Genomic DNA, 18,061 nt, shown 5'->3' on the forward strand with positions numbered 1-18,061 from the left:
GGGGAACTTTGCAAAGCCAATGCCAATCACAGAGGAAGGCCCCACCCCAGAACTACCGAGTCTCCAAGGCGATTCTGGAGCCTCAGCCTCAGAGAACGGGGTTCTCCTGGCTAAATACCTTTTCACCAAACACACATCAATCACCCACTACTGCCCTGGCCTCACCCTGTGTTGTGGGTGGGGAGAAGCAGAAGAACCCCAGCAGGGCTGCAGAGGCTCAGAGAGGGCCCTGAAGAAGTCTCCAGAGCTCAAGCAAAAGTCAGGACCTTAGCTGGGACTATGGAGAGAGAAAATGGGCCTGCACTTCCTAAGCCTACCTGGGTAGGGGGCAGTAGGCCAAGGGTCCTCCTGCTCTGGGGAAAGCAGGGTTTGGCCTCTGAGTCACTTTTTAAGGACCTGTGGCTATGGCTCATGAGACTGTGGATCAAGAACCCTAGGCATCCCTAGGTGGTTCTCCCTGGCTCTGGGGAAGGGTGCAGTCTGCAGGGGCCCCAACCATCCCCTCTCCACGTCCTCATTTAAGAGAACTGGAAACCTGGAAATGTGGACAAAGGACCTCTTATCTCTCAAACTGCCTTGGAGGGGCCTTGAAGATCCCATTTTCTGGTGTGCTAGGGTCCATTTCAGACTGCCACCCCTCCAGCCGCCTCAAGGCACAGGAGCCGGGGGCTGGGGATGTGGCTCAAGCGGTAGCGCGCTCGCCTGGCATGCGTGCCAGCCGGGTTCGATCCTTAGCACCACATACAAACAAAGATGTTGTGTCTGCCAAAAACTAAAAAATAAATATTATTGAAAAAAAAAAAAAGGCACAGGAGCCGGAGTGCAGTGAAGTGGGCTGCACAGGACATAGGGACAAGGCCTCAGATAAACTAAACTCACCTACTGGAGCAAGGACCAGAGAAGAAGGGGCCAGTTAAATCATAATCCTCAGGCTCACAATGGTGGACTGGGATTTGCAGTCAACTGTGTAAGGGTCTTTGCTTCATCCCAGGTCTGCCCAGCCATGTGACCTTGGAGCAGCAAGTCCCTTCACCCCTCTGGACAGCAGTTGGCTGTCCTTCTCTGCCTGTGGGTGCTGCCCAGGTGCACCCAAGGGAAGATGGCTGTGCTCCAAGGATAGGGGCCTTGTTTTTCCCCAAGCAGGCTCCCTTGTGAGGCTGTGGCTGCTTGGCAAGCCCTGGGAGAGTTTCCTCAGCAGCTGAGCCTTCTGGGAAGCACGAAAGCAAGCATGGCCCAGCAGAGACCCCATAATGCAAGGGGCGGTCAGCTCCTGGCAGAGTGAGAGCAGGGGGCAACTGATTCCATTTGTCAAATGTCCAGAAGCCTTTCCCCTCTTTGGGCTCTGACCTGCACCCCTCTGTCTGGGGAAGCGCTGAGCAACCAGGCTACTGACAAGGAGCTAGCCTCTCCCGAGGGACCAAAGCCACATCCAGCAAGGTAAACACCTCCTTGCCCAGAGTGCCTCACCCTCTCAGTGCTGCCAGCACAGAACTATCTGTTCCTAAGGACAGGGCCAAGCTGGCTCCCCCGCCGGATCGATGGATGACTTCACAGACACTGACGCCTACCGGCACCAAGACGGTCCTCAGGGAGGTCTGAGGATGTGCCTGGGACCGCTGCCCACCCATGCCCCCTGGATGACCTCTGCTGGATGGTGAAGCACTGGCTGAGGAGGGGTCAGAGACCTGGGGCTCATATCACTCCCTCACTAGGTGACCTCAGGCAAAATAGAACCTCAGCTTTCTCCTCTGTTACATGTGAGCACCTGGCTGGTCTAGGCTCCCCTCCCAGGGAGGCTTGACAGGAAAGGCTAAGAACACAGAAAGCCTCTTTATCTATCTGACTGGCCCTGCACTGTCACACTCACAGACTCTGGGCTAGTGTCCTCAGCTGACATCTATCCAAATCTCCACCCTTCTAGGCCAGAGCTGTCCCATACAACTTTCTGCCTTTGTTGAACTGTCCTATAATCTGAGCTGCCCAATAAGGTAGCCCTAAGCCTCATGTGGCTGTTGAGCATTGAAGTATGGCTAGTACCAATAAGAAACCAAACTCTCACTCTGGATTAAATTTATAAGCAGCCACATGTGGCTAGCGGCTACCATATTGGACAGTAGTCTTCGACCCAGCTCTATCATCTCTTGCTCCCTGGTATGTGGACCAGAAAGAGCCATTCAGGGGGTCCCCATGCAGATCTCTGGCTAAAAACCTGTGGTAGTGCCTCTCATTCTGACTGGCTGACCCCAGACTAGGAACTAATCTTAGTGTTCCCAGGAACTGAGCATGAGCTGGGTGCTCAGTAGATGCTCAAGCAATGCTGCTAAAGATTTAGAAGTGCTCTTTCAATCTCTCCGCCAGCCTCTCACCTGCACAGGGAAACAGCATCTGACCAGCTTTCTGCTCAAGCAATCACTCAGCAGGCACTGGGAACCCACTATCTGCCAGGCACCATAGCTGATGCTGGAGAATACAGCCACAAGTAACATGCAGTCCCTGCCTTCAAAGTCTTGCTCCAGCAGGAGCTACGCTCAGTTGCCTCCATCCCCTACTGGGTGGTCTCGGACACATTGGTTTTTCCACCTGAAACTGGGGCTCACGAGTGCTTGAATGCACAAGACAGATGGGAACTCAGAGGCAAGAAAGAGAGGTGAAAGGGCTCTGGGCAAAGGGGGGACCATGCAAGGGCGCAGAGATAGTGTTAGGAAGCAAGTCTCAAACTGTGTAGGCTGCTGTTTCCGGTAAAGACCCAGATTCTCACCAAAGCATTGCTGTTTGGTGGTTTCTCACTAAGGAAGTTCAGGGTAAAAATAGCATAGAAGGGACTTGAATCCAGCTAGTTACAGAGTAGTCACTGCCTCACTAACACATAAAAAAGGGAAACAGGCTTACTAGTAGCCATAAGAACCCCAAGATTCACCAGCCCAACCCACCCACCCATGTGCCTGGGACCGCTGCCCACCCATGGGACAGGGGCTTTTCACTCTGTGGTGTATGGGAAATGAGCTTCAGGTCCAGAGTCCCAGATTTGGAGGAGCCTAAGTTCCTACACACTAGCTGGGGTTGGGATTTCCCTGATTTCCGGGTGACACAGCCTTGATCACTCTATCTCCTTGGCCTGATTTCTGGCCCACTCTCAAGGATGGGCCATTGAAAAGCACTCTGGCACCAAATCCTTGCCAGCTGCTTCACAAACCCTTCCTGTTGGAAGAGCCATCAGCCATGCCCAGTGCCCATATGGCAGTCCTCCCTGATGGTCAAGGGCAGGGCACCTGGGCCCCCACTGTAAGAATGATGCTCTCCTGGAGCCCATCTAAGGAGTTGCCACCTGTCCTCTCCTAGTCTCCCCCAGCTGGCTTCCAGTTAGATTCAGGAATTGGGATCTATTTGATGCCTGGGACACCAATACCAAAGCTACATTCTGGGGACCTCCAGCAGCTGCTCCTTACTTAACCCTGGCAGTGTTCTGAGAAACCTGCTCTCCAAAATCTGGTGCAAGATCCTCACAGCCTAAGGTCAGGCACCCCTGGAAGGCCCCTTCCTGCACTCTAATGCAGACCTATCTCCCTCCTCCTCGACAGCTGGCTTCCCAGCAAACACTTGTCAGAAGTGCACCCACCACCTCTGGGAAGGGCGCCCTGCCTCAATGGTGGCTTCATCAGCGCCCATGGAGGTCTCCTAGTGCTTTGGAATCAGGCATGCATTCTGACAAAGGAGCAGCTTGAAGTTAAGACCCTCAGCCACTACCTGCAACGCTCGCTTCCTAGCTGATTCTTATTTTTGCAAGGAGAGCCTACTGAGGACGGACAGAGCCTTGTAAAATGCCTGCTGGACAGCCAACACTTCACCTTCGGGGAAGGGGCAAAGGGAGCATCCTGACCTCCACCTCTGTGGGTACACAAAATGGGCCCGGTGCACGCTGGTGCCACTCTCGCGGCCAAGCCTCGGGCTGACACCATGCAGCACACGGCGCTACCCACAATGCACCGGCCCTCCTCTGTCACACACAGGCACGCACACTCGCCCCCGCGCCCGGAGGGAGCCCGGGCCCGGCCAGCGGGCGCCCCGCCGCCGACCCCTCCAGCCCCGTACTTACCTAGAAGTTGCACCGGCCGCGGTCCCGCCCTGGAGCCCGCGGGGGGCTGGGGCCCGGCCTGCCGCGGCCGCGGCGAGCGACTCCGGGCAGGGTTCAGCCGGCGCCGAACAAAGGCTGCGCGCAGGCAGCGGGCGCCGCCTGCATCCCCGCTCCGCGCCCGGGCGGCGGCGGCGGCGGCGGCGGCGCGGGGGCCCGGGCGGCTCCGGCGCCCGCTCGCTCCGCGCTGCCCACTCCGAGGGCGCTCCGGCTCCCGCGCTCCCACTCGCTGCTGCCCGCCACCGCCGCCGCCGTCCGGCTACCGCACCGCACACATCAATTATTCATCGCCCGTCTCCAGCTTCCCGGGCGAAGCCAATCACAGGCGGAGGCTCCGCTAATGGGGCCGCCGCCGCCGCCGCCGCCGTGGAGGCAGCCAGCCGCGCGCCCGGGCACAAGCGACAGCCCTCCAGGGACGGGGATGGGCCGGGGGCGCGCGGGGGGCGGGGGCGCACGGGGTGCGCCGGCGAAACTTCCCACGGCCCGCGCCCTGCGCCGCGCTCCCGGACCCTGCGGGCGTGACCACCCACCCCGCGTGCGCCCGCGTGGGGCTGTGGTCTCCGGGGAACCGAGCGCGCCGCGGCGGGGGGAGGGGAGGGAGGAGGAGGAGGAGCGCGGGAGGAAGATGAAAGGCGAGCAGACCTGCCTCGGCGTCTCCAGGGAGCCCCAGCTCGCGCGCGCCCTCCCCGCCCCGCGAGCCTAGCCGTCCGCACCCCCGCCCCCCCAGCCCGCCGCCCGCCGCCCGCCGCCCGCACTCACTCGTGCGCGCAGACCGCCAGCCCAGCCACTTTGCTGCGAGAGAGCGCGAGCGAGTATGAATCGGAGGCAGCTCACATTTCAAACTTGCACGCAGGGGTGGTGCTGGTGCACGCCGCCGCTGAGCGAACGCACGACCCGACGAGTGGCGCTCCAGCCTCCGGGCGGGGGCGGCGACCAGGCCCCCTTCCCTCCCCCGCCTAGGCAATTAATTGCAAGCAACACTTGTGCGAGTGGGGCTCCTGGAGTGCTGTCGCCCGAGGGGGCCGCCGGGAAGGCGCTAGTGGTGGATGACTTCGGGCGTCTCCCACCCCTCAGCGAATCCTCCCAAGTGGTCATGCTAATGAGGGTCCACCGAGGGGCGGGGGCTAAGGCTCGGGCTGGTGGCCGGGGGAGGGGAGGGCAGGGGCGGGGCAGGCTAGGGGTATCCAGATTAAACCTCGGTTTAAAGGATTTTCGGAATGGGCTAGGGGGCGGGGAAGGTCGGCAGCCTGGCCCCTTAAAACCCTAGCACTGGGGCCCTTGTCACCCTTGGGATTCCCCGAGTTCAGGGCCCAGGGCAGGGTGAATGTGCGCACGTACTCTCAGGCTCCCCGACTTCGGGGAGTTCCTGTGCGTAGGAGCTGGTGGCAGGAGGGAAACCGGGGGCGGCTCTGCGCGCGGCCCCGCCCCGCTCTGGGAGCTGCCTTCCTGACATTGCATCCTGTGGTGACCGCGGCCTCTTCCTTCCAGCCAGTCTGTCCTAAGGCCTCCAGCCTTTCAGCTCCAGCTTGCCCATTTCTCTTGCCCGCAGACACCGCTGGAAGCACACTCCCTCAGTCGGTTCCTTAGGGGTCGGAGCCCCTCCCTCTTTTGCCAGCACCTCCCACCTCCATCACGCCCTAGCGGGAACCTACTTTATAACCCCCTTATCCCAGTCCCGCCCACTCGCCAGGGAAAGTTGTTTGAGTGGTTACCTAAGTGCCCCGAACAATTAGGAAGGTAAGCGAGGGCCCCATCATTCGACCCCACAGAAAGGTTGCCGGGACCACCTTTAAAATTTCTGTAGTGGGCTGTGAATTGCTGTCCTTGCATTGGGAACCGACCTGGTTTGCGTCCTTTTAGGTTGCTTCCCCTGTTCTTTCCTCCTTTTCAACCTGAGCAGCTGATTTGCCTTAAACCTTCCTGTCTGTCCTGCTGCCCGCCCTAGAAGTGGCTGAGACAAATCACTTATCTAGAAATTATGTTCTTGCTCCTTGTTTGACATAAATCGTTAGCAGGCGCTAATCCCACCCACTGCCACTTGAAATATCACTTTCGGAATGGCATTTGGAAATGCAGTTGTCATGGGCTTTCCCTCTGAGGAGCTGGTTAAATGAATTAATTCATACTTCATAACTTGCTGGCTTTTGGACAAGAAGTAGCTTCCTGCTAGAGATTAATTGGCATCCCCTTCCTGCTGGGCCAACCCCAGGGCAGCCAAAGGAGGGACTTCCCTCCAGTTTGCACAAATTCTGGGCCCTGCTCAGTTCATCTCCTCTGGGGTTATAAAAGCTTCTTTGGGACAGTCATTAACTTACTGAGACATTCATTAGAGCCCTGCCCCTCCAAGCAGCCCCACAGGATTTGGGATCCCAAGAGGCCAGGTGAAGACTCTTCCATCTTTGCTACTGCAAGTCTCCCAGACCTCTGATTCACTCCAAAGCATGCTGCTCAGCCTAGAAAAGGACAGGACATGACACTTTGTGTTGAGAGCCACAGCATAGTAGGGATGGCGCCTAGCATTTTGCCAGAAGGAGTGGTTGAGAGGTGACGCCAGCGAGCCATTAAGATGACGAAAATTAAGTTAAACTGTGTATAATTGCTGTGACTGGATGATGCTGGATTGAAACAGGCTGTGTATTCAGTTGTATATAGACCCCTGCTGTCCGACAATAGGGCGGCTCCTGCTGCCTCAACGCAGCTACTTTTGAGTTCCTGTGGAGTTCTCAGAGGAGCCAGGGGGAGAGCTGAGAGAGTTCCCGGGAAGTGAGCGGGGAATGCCGGTGGAGTTCGGCAATAAAGTAGTTCCTGTTTGAACCTACAAGTGCCTCATGGAGGCTCGGTTCTTTTGTGCCCAGCCAGACTGCCGCAACTTTGGCCTACATTTCAGAAGAAAACACTGCAAGAAGACTCTAAGACCTGGTTTCTAATGTTAATCTGGTTCTAACACAATGCCAGTGCTTGCTTCTCAGTTATGTAAAATCAAATAACCAGAATACCACCAACAACTTCATCTGCCCTCCCAGAAGTTCTGGAAAATGACCATTCCTCACAATTTTAACCTGATTCTTAGTGCCTTCTGAACCATCAAAGGGGACTTCTAAATTATTCTTAAGAGACCTCACATATGTTGGTATTCTACATTCTTAATTCAGAAAGAGCTCTTATAGGTTGAACCAGAATTCAGACTGGAACTGAGCAAATTTGCATCTGAGTTACAGAGACCTGGTGGCACCACCTGGAAAACTTCAATAAAGACATCCCGCTGGCTCATCTTCCTGCCTCACCTTAGAGTTCTCCCAGGAACCCAACTTGGGAGAAGCCCAGGAGAACCTACCACAGTTTTAGATTCCTCCCTGGTAAACCACCCCCCTTCCCCCCCCTCACATAAATACTCTCTTCACTAACAGATTTACATAATTAGAAGAACAAATTGTTTTTAAGCATCCATTCAGCAGCCTTCACTGGAGGCCTCCAGCCGCAAACTGGCCCTTTTCACATGCTAATTTCAGAGCCAGCTCCCCTGCTACTCAAGCCCCTATCTGGCCCACTTGGTTAGCAAGCTCTTTTGAGTACTGCGCGACTGGAGTCTACTGAAATAAGGTAGTCAGAAGGGTTTCTCCCTACTGGTTCCAAGTTCCAACTCCACTTTTCCAACTTCCAAAGATTTGCTCTGAAGCCTGGGGCCCAGAGCAGCCCGCTCCACCCCCAGGCAGTGCCTTGATAAGGATCTACAGCAAAGAGACCTCAGACAAAGGCTCTCTCGGCCTCGACTGGCAGGCACTCCTGAAGCTCTCAGAGTGACCTCGGCAAGGGGGGCCTGGCCCCGGGGGATGACTTGGGAGGGAGAAGAAAGGAAGAAGAAAGGACGAGCTGCAGTCCTGTGCTACGACTCCTTGATGAATGCCCGCCAGCGCTCGGGAGGCCTGACGTGGGATCAATAGCGGGTGGCTTTTCTTGGGGGTTTGGAACTCCTCCTGCCATGGGCCCTGGTGAGGAGGAGCCACCAATAAATCATAGCTCTGCAATTGGAAAGTGTCCTCCAGAGAGAGGACGCTTCAACGGCTAGGGAAGCCTGTCGTACAGAATCCACCTCTGCAGGACCAGCTGCGCCCTGGGAGTGGGGAAGGGATGGCTCCGGTCAAGCATTCCAGTTCAGTGACAGAATAGGCTTTCTGGATCCTGTCCCAGCTCAGGTCAGTAAGGAGAAAAGGAGTCACGCCACCTACCTGGGATGTAGGTCATTTGGGGGTCAAAAGTGGCTCCAGGCGGAGTCACCTTCTATATAAAGCTTTGTGTTGAGGAGGCTTAGGGGCCATGAGGCCACTGGAAGAAAGGAAGGAAGGACCTGCTATACAAAAGCCAAGCTCGCTGTAAAGAGGGCAAACAATGAACCCAGAGGTGGCTTTCTGGACACTGGGTTCTGAGCCATAGAGCTGCACTTTTTTTCAGACCGTTGTGGATATAGTGGGTCTGAGCATGAATCCTGATAACTGGGGAGATGTCGCCTAGAGTTCTCAGAGGGAGGGTGGGATCCAAAGGGAGTCCCCAGGTAGGTAGCCAGGTGAGTATGACAGACATGAGCTCAGGCCCTGGGAGCTGCCTGTGCTGACCATTTTTGCATACCTGTCCTTCTCCAAGGCACATGGAAGAGGTCACGGGGCAGAACACAAAAGTGCAGAACTGGCTAGAACACTGGGTACACAGCTACGCGGCCCACAGAAGGCTCAAATGCAGCACTGGCATGGGTCAACTCAGTGCCTCGATCTCAGAGACCTCTCTTGGGGCTTCTATTCACTTCTGAGGGCTCGGGTGCAAAGTCTACATCTCTCAAGATCACTGTTCCCTCCACCTGCTCTCCCTGGTCCTTTGCCCTGACAAACCTCCTCCAGTCTGCTTTTACAGTCTTGAAGGTGGGAGGCATGAGTGAGATTCAGCTCCTGGCCAATGTGGGCAGCCCCACCAGGCCCCAGAGCCCAGCCCACACTTGGGGATCCAGACTGGGGGCCCGTGCTGGATCTGGCTTCTGTCCTGTACTAATGCAGAGCTCGTGGCTGTAGAGTGCCTGTTGGCTGCCAGGCTCAGGTGCTTCCCAAGCACTAGCACACAGGATCCTCCCCAGCAGCACTGTCTGGCCTGAGGTGATTACTATTTAAATTGTACAGAAGGTGATATTGAGACACAAGAAAGCTTTAGATGACTTTTGATGAAGGATTTAAATTACTCTGCAACTTGGTTGCAAAGCCTGCACTGAAAACATACTATATTCCCAAAGTGGGACTCTTAAGATCTGGAAAAGGACAGTGACCATTCAGCCAGTTACCTCCATGGTGAGAACTCCTGTCCCCTGTTATTTATTCTCTCCAGCACACCACATTACATCTACTGAAATGATATCTTACTTTGTTTCTCTTAAAAGTTCAGCATCTGTACCTTGGTAAGCATCAATTTGACATTTTTTGTTGCTGGGGCTCTACCTGAGGAGGGACGAGACATGGTGCAGAATGAGACCTCTACACCTTCCAACCTCCTATCACCGAGCCCTGCTCCCCTTCCTGGATTCAACTCCACAGAAGGCTATATCCCAGATCTGGGCTGCATTGTCAGAACTCTGTGTCTGGCTTCTGCCCAAATCCTATAATCATTTCATTTTGAAAACAACACCAGTCTCTACTACCCCACACCTCTACTCAGCATGTCAGAGAAAGCCCTACAATTTCAAGGTTATTGGAGATCCAGGAAAACCTCCTGTTGGGCTGAAGTTGCTGAGGAGTGGTGAGGAGGGGACTTATAAACCAAAAGGTCCTTCAGGTGACTTCAGCCTTGGGGAGCTGCCTGCCCTCTATCTGCACAGCTGGGGAGGTGCCAGGCCCATGCTGTATGCTACTGGGACACCTGAGCTGGATGCCTTATGGGCAGGGAAGCTGGCAGGCAGGGTTGGAGCTTTCCCCAGGGCCAGAGTGAGGAATTGGCCATGCTTCTTGAGGGCCTATGGAGGGAAGGGATGTGCCTGGGTTTGGAGGCTGAGGCTCAGGAAATAAGTAGTAACTAGCTAGTGGCCATGGACAAGCCAAATAGGCTCTCTACCATCCCCCCATTCCCTGCCTTTGCAAAATAAGGGTGACCTAGAGAAGGACCAAAGGAGAAAACATTGATAAGTCAAGGTAAGTTGACAAGCCACCACATTAAAAGTAAACTGTGTGCCCCCCAGAAGTGTTGAAGTCCTAGCTCCAGGACTGGGAATAGGACCTTATTTAGAAATGGGGCCTTTGCAGATGATCAGGTTAAGATGGTCATTAGGGTGGGCCCTAATCCTATATCACAGTGTCAGAAAGGGGAAATCTGCACACAGAGTCAGACAGACAAGCACACCTGGAGAACAAGCACCCCGTGAAGACTCGAGTAGCTACGTCACCACAGCCACTGAACTGCCAGAAGCTGGGAGGGAGGCCAGAGTGGAGCCTGGTAGCGCTTCAGAGGGAGCATGGCCCTGCCAACACCAAGATCTCTGCCTTCTGGTCTCCAGAACTGTGAGCCCGTCAATGTCTGTTTGTTTGGGGGATTTTGCTGTAGCAGCCCTAGCAAACCCACACGCACGGTCCTTTTGAAACTAAGCCACAACACATCAGTCCTCCAAATGCTCCTGGACAGTCAGTGTAAAAACGCTGCATGACCAGTATCATGTCATCTCTGTGACCTTATTGCATTCCAGTCCTCCTCTGTGTACTCTGCTTCAGCATCTGGGCCCTTCTTGCTGCAAATGTGCCAGATGCCCCACCCGGGACTTTGCCAGGAACATTGTTATCCAGGTAGCCTGGGCTCCCTCCCGTCCCTTCCTCCTGTAGGCTTTCCATCAGGTGACCCCTTTGCAGGGAAGCCTCCTGACACACTGTCCTGGGCCGCACGCAGCCCCTCCTGCCACATCCTAGGACTCTTTCCTGAGTTTGGCTTCCTCTTGAGCATCTATAATTGATGTGTTTCAATTGTTTATCTTGTTTAACGCGGTCTCCCTCACTAAAAGGCAAGCACCACATCAAATGGGACTTTTTGTCTGTTTGATACCGTGTTATGTTGACAGTATCTAAAACATGCCTGCCAGATGCTTGGTTTGCTGTATGAAGGAAACAAGGACCAGCTGCCTGAATGAATGCGTCAAAGAATGAATGAATGCACAGTGAATTACAGGCTCCAAAGAGCTATGGTGGCCCAGCTACCCCACTGCCAGCCCAGGGACTAGGTCCCCAACCTAGGAAGAACGTGGGCTATTTCTCAGGGAGGGCGGCCTGTTCAGCAGGAAGCTCAGGCCAGTTAACAAAGGGGCTGCCGGAGGTGTGGGGCCAACACCACCCGCCACCCAGGCCGCTAATGAATCTCTTCCCATTGATTTCTGAGTGGCCTTTGATGGGAGGGATGCAAAGGCAGCTCGAATGTCTGTGCCTCAGCAGTCCTGGGGTTTTATTGCTTCTCCCAGGACACAGCTCTGACAGGGGGCTTCCGGATGGCCCCAGGGTTGGACTGACATAAGCTCCCTGCAGTTGGAAATGCAATTTCCCTTCCTGCTAGAGCTGTCTGTCTGCTGCACACCTCGATGTCTGGGCTGGAGCTGCCTGATCCCACTTCTGATGCTCCCTGGGCAAAGGTTCCCCAGGCTGCCAGGAGGTCACCACCCATCTTGGAGAGAACAGAGGTGAGGCTCATGTAGGGAAAAATTTGAGGCCACATGCACAACCATCCGGACCCACGTGCCCCTAAACCTCCCTGGCCTATTGTTCTCTGACGTTTTTTAGGATAGAGTCCCTGCTTGCCCTTTTTAAATTGGCAGCTCATTTTGACATTTCAAATGAGGCAACTGAGGCTCAGAGAGGAGGTGAGAGCGCAGTCACACAGCAAATTAGTGGTAGAGCTGGGATAAGAACCCAGTACTCCTGGCTTGTTCTAGAAGCACAAACTGTCTGTGCCCTTGCCCACTGTAGTGCTGATGGTGTGTTCTCCAAACTGTAAAGTGCTTGACAGATATGAGGGCTTTCTCTTCTAAAGAACTCTCGTGCATCAATCGCCTCTGTCACATGGGGGGGATTCATGGCTTCCACCTGACTCTTCCTCTACTCACAGGGAGGTTGTGGGGGGCAGACCTCTGACCCTTCAGCTCCTCCTTTCTTGATCCATGGTGGGAGTCACGTACATCATCTTTTAAATGTGGGCTTAAGTATGGCAGTATGTAAAAACGTGGATGTGTAACCGATGTGATTCTGCAATCTGTATACGGGGTAAAAATGGGAGTTCATAACCCACTTGAATCAAATGTATGAAATATGATATGTCAAGAACTATGTAATGTTTTGAACAACAAATAAAAAAAAGTGTGGGCTTAAAAGAAAAAAGACTCCCCACAGAAGGGATTCTTTTGGAGGACTTATGGCTTCAGAGGCTCTTGGTGCTTTGGGATGCTAGGTAGATGAGGTTGGGAACCAGGCCCTGGGGCTTCAGTGTCTTCTGGGCAGCAGTGTAGCTGCTTTATGAACTTCCCAAACCTACAAAGGTCACCAGGTGTGCTTTATCACCTGGGGCCACTGTCCCTCCTTCCTCCTACAGCTGTCCAGGGAGAGGGGAGCTTCTCCTGGATGCCAGCTCCCTTCCAGCCCCTTGTTCTTGGCCCATGGCAGCCTAGGGGATCTGTTGGCTTCCTTCGCTCCCCAGTGTGGTCCCAGCTGTCCCCCACCTGTGGACATGAACAGACAGGCCATGTAGGAATGTCTGTCTGGAAAACATCCAAAGGTGGCCGCCAGGGCAGGGCAAGGAGGGGAGGCCTGATGTTGAAATCAGAATCTGCAGAGCTAAGATCAGCAGAGTAGCACATGCTTGGTGCAGCAAGCCAAGTACCTCACTGAGATGAAGGCTGCCTAGAGTTTGGGAGCTTGCTGTGTGAGCAAGTGTGGACCACTCTCCCTCTCTGAGGCCTGGTTTGCCCATCTAGATGCAGTACATCCCTTTATTGCTAGAGGCAGAAGCCTCCCTGGGCCTGGCCAGGTAGTCCCCAAGAAGTGTCACTATTATGACTAATGGATAGCCAGCAAATTATCGTCCATGGTGGTGGGATTTCAGCTTTATTTTCTTTATAATTTACTGTATTCCTTGATTGTCCAACAAATAGAATTATTTTTGTGGTGAGAAGAAGAACACCATAAAAACCACTACCATCTTGGAGTTAGATAAACCCAAAGTTAAGATTTTTTTTTTTCCCTGAAGGCTGCTAGGTACCATCTTCAGACCAGTAACAAGAAAGTCAAGCAGAGAGTGGTCTTGAGATCATGTCATGTTACCAACCAAGCTTCCAAGGCCCAGCCTGTGGGTGACCTAGGGCAGGACACCGTCAGTGGGCTTTGCTGGAGATTCATCATCCCTTTCTCCACTCATGACACACTTCCTCGCAGCAAGTTCTTGTCCCCACAACTGCGCCAACCTCCAAACTGTTACCTGCTGAGGATTTCTAAAAGGCAAACTTGTGACCACATCACTTCCTTCTCTAAAACCTTCCCTGGCTCCCTAGGGCTGTCAGGATCTGTTCAGGTCCAAGTTCCTCATATCAATGTGGTCCCTGCAAGAGTCATGCCTGGTCTCCACAAGGGCCCTGGCACTGCTCTCTGCTCTCAGCCGGGGCTGCTTGTGTCTGATGCCTCCAGCAAGTCCCTGGGAGGTGCATCTAAACCCTGGTTTGCCCAACTTTATGCTCCCCCGCAACGGCCATCTGCCAAAGTGTGGGGCAGCAGCCGTGCGTGCCAGCCTGAAACCAGATGGGGAAATGGCTACAAATCCAGGAGCAGCAGGGAAACTGAGTCCCCCTGCCCCACCTACTCACCAATCTCTGGGATTTTCCAGGGGGACAAGAAGCCAGGACTGCTAATACATTCACAAGGGAGGGCAAGTCCCCTGCAAGCAGCTTAGACTGGGTTCTCTCTCTCTTTCTTTTTTTTTTTTTTTTAGAAAGAGAGAATTTTTAATGTTTATTTTTTAGTTATTGGCGGACACAACATCTTTGTTTGTATGTGGTGCTGAGGATTGAACCCGGGCCGCACGCATGCCAGGTGAGCGCGCTTGAGCCACATCCCCAGCCCTAGATTGGGTTCTCAAGGAGGAAAATATATCAATTCTTGGGGATCTTAGCCCTGGGGATGCTAATGGTCTGAATGTTTGTGTCCCTCCACAATTTATGTGTCAAAATCTAATCCTCAGTGTGATGGTATTAAGTTGAAGTCTCAAGGAGGTGATTCAGTCACGAGGGCTCCGCCCTCACAAACAGGACCAGTGCTCTTTTTAAAAGGCGAGAACTTTTGTTCCTGTGGTGAGGATAAAGCAAGAAGGTGGGATCTACGAGGAATGGGCCCTCACCAGACATTGAATCTACAGGCACCTTAAACTTGCCTCCAGAGCTGTATAAAATTCTGTTGTTTATATATCACTCAGCCTAAGGTATTTTGTTATAACAGCTCAAATGGACTAAGACAGAGGCCAGGTGGCATCTCCCCCTGTCACAGTTTCCCCATCTGGGATGTAGGCCATGTCCCAGGCTGCATAGGGGGAAGGCTCAGCCCCGGGAACCACACCAGTGCTCCTGAAGGCTCCTCAGCAAGGGGAGGCTGTGCCCCTCTTGGGCCCCAGACAGACCTGGGAGTGTGGTGTGTAATTGAATTTGACCCAATTACCTAATTATGCTCACGAACAACCAGTGCTGACAGTCCCCAGTGTTGGGGTGGTTGGAAGCCAGGATCCAAGAGGCAGCCTCCGGTTCCCTAGGCTTTCAACGAACCAGCGCTGGGTGCCAGAACCTGCATCGCGCTTCCCTTCTTGGATGCTTGGAACCCCAGGGGCAAGTGGCACTGTTCCCATCCTACAGATGGGACAGGGTCAGAAGACGTAGGGAGGAGAGTGGAGCCCACCTGTATGGGGGCCTTTGAACACTTTCCTTTGCCAGCAGTGCCCTTCTCTGCCCTCCTTTCCGGGCAGATTGCTCTTTGGAGCCTCCCAGCAAGGGCTGTTTCTCAGCAAAGCCTTCCCTGAGCTCTTCTCCTTGAGGCCCCCCCACTGTCCTTCATAGAACCATCATGATGCTGACAAAGCCACTGTCAGAGGTCATTTCTTCCACGTCTGTCCTGCCTGTCAAGCTTCAAGTCCCTGGAGGGCGAGGATGATGGCCACCTAACTTACACTATGTCCAGGAGCCCAGCACAGAGCTGGGGGCATGGTGACACGATAAGTGCTTGCTGAATGGATGACTGAATGACCTCACATACCTCTAAATTCTAGATCTTTCTAGACAGTCGTGGGTTTCCAGGCTTTGGGATGGGTGCCTCATCTGCAAGAGGTATTGTACTGCAGGCTGTGCCGAGCATCCCCTCGGAGTCACAGGGGCTGGAGTGAGCCTACAGGCCAGACATGTCCACTTACTGACATCTGACCAGGAGGATGGAGACCCCTCTTGGTGAGGTCCTGAGCTGGAAGCTTCAGATAGTCAGAACTGTATGAGTCTGGGACCTGGCCCCACTGTCTTCCTCTGCTATGGTCAAATGTCAGAGTGAATGAACAGGCGGACAGAGGAATTTCAAGTTGGCCAGGTGAGGCAGAACAGGGACAGACAGATCCCCCAAGGAGGCAGCTGCCCTCTGGCCTGAGTCGTAAGCCACGCTGCTCCCGGGGTGCCCCTAGGCCTCCACACATCTGGGGGCCTCGTCAGGCCTTCCTCCTCCTTCTGGGAGGCGAGGTGGACTGGAGACCCAGGTGTGGTGTGCCTGGAGATGGACTTCCTGGATCTGCATTCTAGCCTGGCCACTTGCTAGCTGGTGGCCTTGAGGAAGTCATTAACCTCTCTGAGTCACAGTTTCTTTTCTGTTTTTTCGTTCTGAGAATTGAACCCAGGGGCGCTTTACCACTGAGCTACGTCCCCATCCATTTTTATTTTTCTCACTAAGTTGCTTAGGGGTCTTGCTAAGTTGCTGAGGCTGGCCTAGAACTTGGTGATCATTCTGCCTCAGCCTCCTGAGTCACCAGGATCACAAGAGTTTACTACTAAGACCAGTGAGTCCCAGCCTCTGCTTAAGACTTTTGTAATGATGCAGAAGAGGATGGATGCGAGCTCTTTTCCCCAGCATTTGGAACATGGTAAGGACTCAGTACAAGCTAACTGCTTGATTGAGTAGTAACAGTACAGGTTGACTATCCCTCACTGAAATCCTTGACATCAGAAGTGTTTCGGATTTCATTTTTTTTTTTTTTTTGAGATCAAAATGAGATATCTTGGGGATGGGGACCAAGTTTAAACCAAAATTCTCTTGTGTTAGATATATCCAAATTATAGACATAACCTGGAGGTGATTTTTTTTTTTTTTTTGTGGTGCTGGGGATTGAACCCAGGGCCTTGTGCATGTGAGGCAAGCACTCTACCAACTGAGCTATATCTCCAGCCCACCTGGAGGGTGGTTTTATGCAATATTTTTAGGGCGCCTCGTTTTGACTATATCCTGCTACATGAGATCAGGTGTAGAATTTCCCCCTTAGAGCACCATGTCAGCCCTCAGAGTATGGGATTTTGGACTTCAGATTGGAGATGCCCACCCGGTAGGATAATAGCATTTAAAGCCACAGGTGGGTGGTAATCACAGCAATAGCAGCAGTCGAGATGGCAACTGTAGTAATTGAAAGTACTAGTGCTGGGGGCAGTAACTAAGTAACAGGAAGAGTACTAGTGATTAGTCCTTGACGGTGCCAGCCTGGCCTCTGCATGGAAGGGACACTAGGAAGACTGTGTCCCTCCTCTGTGCCAGTCTCTTCTCAGATAAAAGTAGATGATTGGGTCAACTGATCCTAAAAACTCCTCTAGTGCCAACATTCATGTCAGAGAGCAATTGTAAGAATAACGCAGCACTATTGCCCATACTTATTTACACCTAAGGTATGCCTCAGGATCTCCCAAAAGGCACTCCTCCTGCTGCCCTTTCCCTGCCCGCCATCTTCTTCCCCATTCGAGTCTCCTTCCTCCCACATGTGATTCTTTTTCTGTGTGGGGAGGGTGGTGTCTCAGCCCCTGGGGCAAACAGCTTTCCCCTACCTCATCCCATCTACTCCTCAACACAAATAACCCTGAGAGAGAGGTAGCCCCATTTCTTGATGGCAACAGCTGAGGCTCAGAGAGGTCACGTCAGTTCCATAAAGCCACTCAGCACCAGGGTGGGTGTAGGACGGTGGAAGAGTGTGGGTTTAGCATGTGCAAGGGCCTGGGTTTGCTCCTTGGCACCCAAAAATACATAAATAAAGCCACGTAGCTCAAAAGGAAGAGAGAAGGAGGCAAAGCCAGGACAGACTCTGTCTGGACTGACCTGCCTTCCGGCATCAGTCGGAGGCCCATCTGTCCTTGAGGATTGCTCAAGTGATAGAGGGTTGATGCCTTCACTGGCCACTGAGAGCCACCTTTCTGCCACACTGGGCTGGTCAGCACAGTGTCTTAAATAAGAGGTGGCCGACAACAAGTAAAAAGCACTTGCTTTCTTGCAGAATCCCAAGTCCTGGCAGTTCTGAGCATGGGTTGCCCATGGCCTCAGGCGGACCTCAGCAACATGGCTGTCCTGCTGAGGGGGCTGGGAGTTTTGATTCCCCAGACCTGCTTCTTTCCTCCCGCTGAGGTGCCCCCTTTGTATCACCTGCCTGGCTGTGTGGACGTGCAAATCTGACACAGAGCTATGGCGGCCCTTCCCACCCAAGGCAGAGATGGGACCAGTTGAGCCTTGGCCCAACTGCAGCCCTACCGCCCTCAGAGGAGACCTGACCTTGGCCTTGGGGCCACCTTAATTTCCTGCACTTGTTCTCCAGAGGGCAGCGTCTCCTTCTTGCCCTCTCCTTCCATTTGGAGAAGACACAGAAGTTATTTGGAGAGCCAGACACAGAGGC

General features: G+C 53.7%; 1 protein-coding gene across 5 annotated transcripts in view; it reads right to left on the reverse strand.

Moving 5' to 3' along the window:
• Zmiz1 (zinc finger MIZ-type containing 1) overlaps positions 1-18,061 on the reverse strand; it is a 219,394-nt gene that overhangs the window by 61,067 nt on the left and 140,266 nt on the right. The window contains exon 1 of one of the 5 annotated variants that reach the window (XM_046419964.2): positions 4,889-5,076. The exons of 3 other annotated variants lie outside the window; for them this stretch is intronic. The gene's annotated coding sequence lies outside the window, so the exon portion shown is untranslated. Of the gene's footprint in view, positions 1-4,093; positions 4,227-4,888; positions 5,077-18,061 lie in introns of those variants that run through there. One more of the 5 variants, XM_046419963.2, reaches the window with a different exon arrangement.

Source organism: Marmota monax, unplaced genomic scaffold, assembly GCF_021218885.2.
Source record: "Marmota monax isolate L192 unplaced genomic scaffold, Marmota_monax_Labrador192_F-V1.1 WCK01_AAM20220418_F8-fsc00019, whole genome shotgun sequence".
Lineage (NCBI taxonomy): Eukaryota > Metazoa > Chordata > Mammalia > Rodentia > Sciuridae > Marmota > Marmota monax.